The sequence below is a fragment of the Oryctolagus cuniculus genome, chromosome 15, assembly GCF_964237555.1.
Source record: "Oryctolagus cuniculus chromosome 15, mOryCun1.1, whole genome shotgun sequence".
In the NCBI taxonomy this organism is placed as follows: domain Eukaryota; kingdom Metazoa; phylum Chordata; class Mammalia; order Lagomorpha; family Leporidae; genus Oryctolagus; species Oryctolagus cuniculus.
Genome location: NC_091446.1, coordinates 71455377 through 71461739, shown reverse-complemented (window position 1 = coordinate 71461739; position 6363 = coordinate 71455377).

Sequence of the window (6363 nt, the reverse complement as noted above, 5' to 3'; positions counted from 1 at the left end):
AGAATTGTATCTACAAATCACATTGAATCTGTTAAACACTAGTTAAAAATTAAAATTAAAAAATATATTAAATAAAATTTTTAAAAAGAATTATATCTACAAATCATATTGAATCTGTTAAAAAAAACTAATTAAAATTTTGTTTAAAAGGAAAAGGAGCAGCCAGCCTAACCTGCTATAACACAACACTGGCCCCAAGTTATTCATTTTTAAAATCACTACTTTTGGGGGCCAGTGTTGTGGTGTAGTGGGTTAAGCTGCTGTCCGTAGTGCTGGCATCCTATATGGGCCAGCACCACAGGCAGCATACAAGTCCCAGATACAAGTCCCAGATACAAGTCCCAGCTACTCCACTTCTGATCCAGCTCCCTGCTAATATGCTTGGAAAAGCAGCTAAAGATGGCCCAAGAGCTTGGGCTGCAGTACCCACGTGCGAGACCCAGATGAAGGTTCTGGCTGCTGGCTTTGGATCAGCCCAGCTCCATCCGGCCATTTTGGCCATTTAGGGAGTGAACCAGAGGATGGAAGACCTCTCTGTCTCTCTCTCTCTGTAACTCAAATAAAATAAATAGATCTTTTTTTAAAAAAATCACCACTTATTAATGGAAACAACTTGACTAAATACCTGCTACAGAACATTAAGATGCATTAATAAAAGTTTAATAAGAAGCCTGTGTTTTTGATCACCATTGAAACCTGTACAGAAATGCCTGAATAAAAAGACTTAGAGATTTAGAAACAGTTTTTTCTGGTGTTGGGAACCTGCTGTCACTTTGTGTGAATATGAATTTTGAGCTAACATTTTTTTCCCTGGGTGAGAAATTAGTTTTTCCACCTATTTCTAAGGGGAATCTCATTTCACTACCCAGTGAAAAGTTATGAAGGAAGGGCTTTGCTGGTTACCCCGTCGGTTAGGAGAGAAAAGCAGATCTACTTTGTTGACACCAAATTTGCTTTTGCCTGAGCTACTTTGTATAAATGCCTAAATGAGGAAAACAGAACTTAATCTCAATCAGAAGCAACAACCAACCACAGAATTCTGTAGGTAGGGACTTTCCAGCAGGATAGAGTAATGAAGGCAGGTGCAGAACGGGGCCCAGTCGAATGCTGGCTTTGCTGTACTTCTGTGCTCAGCCTAACACAGCCGTTCCCATGGCCTGCATCCTCTCGGGACAGCTCTGCATCACTGCCTGATTCACAAACAATTGCTTGTGCAAATAAACTTCCAAAACATTACCTTTCCAACAGTTTCCTTCAGGCTGCGTTTAACTCACTACATCCCTATATGAGGCTTAATGTAAAAACAAAACAGGGAGCAGGCATTTAGCCTAGTGGTTAAGAACCCCACATCCCACATCAGAGTCCTGGGGTTTGATTCCCAGCTCTGGCTCCTGAGCCAGCTTCCTGCCAGTGTGGACCCAGGGAGGCAGTAGTGATGGTTACAATAGTTTGGTCCCTGACACCCACAGCGGGAGACCTGCATTCCAGCTCCTGGCTCTCCTCCAGCCCAGGCCCCGTCCTCGTGGGGAGTACACCAGTACTGGATAGGGCTGATCTCTCTCTATCTCAAATAAGAAATCCAATTTTTTTTAGCAAAACTTAGGCAGGGAATCACCAGCCCAGGCAAGCCACAGGGAGACTAACCTAACCTTAGCTTCCTTTTCTTATGCTGATCTCTCAAGCAGAGACCAGTGAGGGGGAAAAAAATTAACATGTTAACTATTTCCATTCCAAGCCCGCTGTGGGAATGCTCCAGACTGGGGGGACGTGGTAAAGAAAGCAATAAATGGGAACGAAGGAGAGATCAGGTGGGAGGCAAATAAAATGTTTGCATTGGCTCCGGACACACAGAGAAAAACTGGAGCAGTGCTAGCAGCCTTTCCCAGGAGAGCAGCGCAGTGCTCGCCGTAACAGGTGGCCTGCACTGCCCCCTACAGGTGAAAATCCTTCAGCAGCAATGACGGAATCCGCCCTGATCTGGGGCGTGGCTTCCAGTATTCTACTGCCTGGCTCACCTGACAAGGGGTCATGATGGCAGTACAACTCCGACTGCACCTGCTACCAGAGGTGACAGGACGGGGTGGGGGTAGTGGAGGGGGTGACTGGAGCGAAAACTTTGAAATAAAAGGAGCCAGAAGTTATCAGTGAAAATGTCTTCAATCCATCACACGTATACAATTAATGATAGAAAGCCAAATTCTCACTGATGTTTAGTCAAAACAGAAGTTCTCTGCGCTCAAGAATCTGTTCAAGCCTACTGCCTATAAAGTGACAAATGCACTCCTTTCCTCCCTTTCTTGGTGGATGGGAACTGGGTGAAAGACAATCTTTCAGATTTCCTGCACAACCCTGCAGCGATACTACAGTGAAGATGTCTGTAGCTGAAGATGTCCATACATCTCACCCCTAATAAAACAAATTTCGATCAACTCTGTTAGAGGGAAGGCTAGCTTATCTTTTTCATTCTTTACATGAAAAATACAAAATGGCAATCATTGGAGAGATGATCAAAGCAAATGAAGCCCCCCCCCCCCAATGTCAGGAAGATGAAAGTCCTATGAAGGATTTTAGGAGATTATTTAGTAAGAATAATATGCCATCTTTCTGGATTTGGGGTTGTCTGTGGTATCTGGCAACTTAAATTTGTGTTTTATGGTTTCTTGTTATAACTTATTCACTTTTATATCTTAATAAAAAACAGAAAAAGTGGAAGTTACAAAACAAGCGAATTAAGGTCTGCTCACCAGCCTTGCACAGTTTAACAACAACAAAATTACTGTAAATCTCCCAGGGCGTTTTAATCACGACTTCACGGAAACTTAAGAAAGACCTTCGCGGTGGTTGTCTCTCGGCTGAGAAGACCACGGCAGAGCCAAGGGCGCGGGGGCCCACAGGTGTGCAGCCAGCCTGCGGGAGGGTCCTGGCGCTGAATCTGACACACACACACACAGCGCTGCAAAGCCAGTCCCGCCGGCCGCACAGGCAGAGAAAGCAAGACTTTTCCCCAAGCTGAAAAAGCAGCTCTCAATCCATACTTTGCCCCCGCCATTTCTCCAGGGTCTCAATGTCCCCCCTTTCCAAGAGCGAATCGCCCACGGCTGGTGCTGCGGGCGCCACCTGCTGGACAATCAGAATATCACATACTTGGGAGTCCCTGCTTTTTTACAAATTTGAGGTCGGTTCCCCAGGGGCTTAGGACTCCCAGGGTACTGCAATGGAACAGAAGAGAACAGAAATGACCCGCGAGATCTTGTTCTGCTCATGTTCGGTTGAGATTAAGGCAATCAGGATTTCATACACAAAATGCCAAGGTGAAGCCAAGATAGTGCATCCCAGAGCCCAGCCTTAAAATGTGAAGTGTACAAAGCAGCGGCTCTCGTGAAAATGCGTGGGCTGAGGAGTGAGGTCTAGGATGCAACGTGCTCCCAGATGCGGCTGCAGGTGAAGGGACACACCGTGGGCAGCAGCATTCCAGCTGAAAGGGCATTGGGTCAGACCACCATGTCTGGCTTCAAGCTCTCCACTTCCTAGCTGCCCTGGTTTGCACATGGCTTGTGTCCGCAAAGGGTCCATTGTAATTGGAGACTGCATCCTGAGGGTGGCTCTGTTAGGAGGTGGTGGAACCCTGGGGGCGGGATCTAATGGGAGGCAGTCAAGTCACTGGGGGCACTTGGATGGCAGTTCTGAGACCCCTTTGGTAGCTCGCCAAGAAGACCATCATACAAGGAGCAAGCCCTGCCCTTTCGCTTTCTCTCTGCTTCTCTTTGAGATGGCACACCCCTCACCCCAGCACACCCACTCACCATTACCATCCACCACCCTCTACGTAGTCCTCACCAGAACAGAGCTAAGGTGGGCTCTGGGCCCTTGATCCTCCCAAACCCTAATCCTTCCCTCTTCATAAACCGGCTGCCTCTGGTTTCTCGTAACACACGCTACACCAACTGTGCAATCTCAGACAAAGGACTGAAACATCTTGCACCTTGAACTCCACACGTGTAAGACGGGCATGTGCACATCTGCTTTGCTGCCCTTGTCGTATGGATTATATAGGTAGCTGCCTTGTAGGTGTCTGGCACAGAGCAAACGGCCGGGAAGTTGACTCCTACCGTGCTGTGGATTTCTCCTGCAGGGTCCACGTTCCCGGCAGCTCCTTGCTCATGGATGCTGTGAAAGGCTTTGCTTTCCACGGGCACGTGAATCACAGCATCTCAAGCTTACGAATGCCCTGGCTTCGTTTATTAGTGCCTCACTGCCAAGGTTGGACACCCTCCCCCCTTGACCGCGCGCCCTCGCTTACAGTCAGTTCAGAGCCAGATCCTTCACAGAGGTCCCAGTCGCCCCTGATGAATGCGTGGCTCCTCTCACAGCCAAACTGGAAAGACACGGAAGAACTAAGATTGATGCTGCCTCGCCACGCTGGAGGTGGGCTGTATTTCACATGTGCTCCGGGCAGACAGTGGAACGTGACCTGCAAATGAAATCCTCTGAGAGTGCCTAGGGAGAGGCCTGCTGCTGAGGTCAGGATGGCCTGGGTCCACCCACAGCACCTGCCGGTGAGCAGCCTAGACAAGCCCTGTAAGCCACGCGAGCCTCCTCCATCAGATCAGATGATAATAACAGTACGTCCACACTGGAGGGTGACGGGCTCTGGGTGATCACCACCAACCCCCATTACTGCGGCACCTCTTGGGTGGGAGGGCTTGGAATTTAACAGGCACTGGGACCCTTTCTCCACTGTTAGCCTGGGCCCTGCAGTTCCAGGAAGGAAGAGGTTACAGCGATACCCACTCGTAAATAAAACAGCGATCTACTTTGCATTGGAAGAGTCCAGGTCACCAAGTGTCAACAGCTCATCTCCTCGTCTGCATGACATTTCCAAGTGACTGAAATGACTCGAGTCCCATCTCCGTAAGAGAGTTCCTGGCCGGCGCCGCGGCTCACTAGGCTAATCCTCTGCCTTGCGGCGCCAGCACACCGGGTTCTAGTCCCGGTCGGGGCGCCGGATTCTGTCCCAGTTGCCCCTCTTCCAGGCCAGCTCTCTGCTGTGGCCAGGGAGTGTAGTGGAAGATGGCCCAAGTGCTTGGGCCCTGCACCCCATGGGAGACCAGGATAAGTACCTGGCTCCTGCCATCGGATCAGCGCAGCACGCCGGCCGCGGCGGCCATTAGAGGGTGAACCAACGGCAATGGATAGACCTTTCTCTCTGTCTCTCTCTCTCACTGTTGGCTCTGCCTGTCAAAAAAAAAAAAAAAGAGAGATAGAGAGAGAGAGTTCCTAAGATCCGTCTGCTCCAAGATCGCTCCTGTAGTCCCGGACTCCATCCCTAGATATCCAAACCCTGCAGCTCCCTGGACCCCAGTACCTGCTTACACCTCCGTGCCTGTTCACCTGCCCTTCCTTTTATTCCCTCCCCCAGACATCTGTCTCGGGGACCAGGCAGGGTTCTTAGCTGAAACCAAAAGGAAACATCAGGAGACTCACAAGGTCTCTGGAAACACTGGAGAAAGCAGCGGGACAGAGGGACAGGAATGAAAGAGAGTACAGTGGAAACACAGCGAATACGGAACAGAACAGTCCAGGGGCGTGGTCTCTGCCACCATCACCACCAAGCAACTGAAGCTCTCAGCATGTGCAACACCAGTGCCGCCAGCCCTGAAGACAGCCCCCAGCCCCTGCACTGCTGCTGTCACCAATGTCATGTGAGAGCCATGGTGCCGCCAAACCCCCTCTGCTCCACCCTCCTCGACACGGCCACTGCCCGTGATCTGTGCTCCAGCACCCCTTAAACTTGATTACATGCTTTTGTGTTTTTCTGACAGGGTTTCTGTGACTGTCTTAGGACAGACTCCCCAGAAGGCAGCCTAGAGAGGCAAGGTCACGTACAAATGACTGATGGGGGATGTTTTCCTGGGGAAGTGGTGATACAGCAGAGAAAGGACTGGAAGACAGGGAAGCCAAGCCAGGGAGCAGGCTCAGGGAAAAATGAGGCAGAGTCTAATTCCCTAGGGGAAATCAAGAGGGCAGAGTCCGCCCCAGGAATGTCCCAGCCCAAAGCAAGGGACCGGGCTTCCATACCTCATGGCTGATGGGCCAGCAATGGCAGCCACGGTTGATGGAGTCATAAACTGCAGGGCACTGCCCTGCAAAGCCTCACCAGTGACCTAGAACCGTCCTCCCAGGAAGGCACCTGGGAGCTGTTGAAGTCAGCAGCAGCAACAGGAAAAGGGGCTCCTGGAGATGGGGCAGAGCCCTGACCCTGTCTGCCCCTGTGACCCCGCTGGACCTATCAGCATCACCTGTGGCTGATCGGTCCCTGTGTTCCCAGCATCCAGCGCAGGGCAGGAGCTTAAAAGGTGTCCA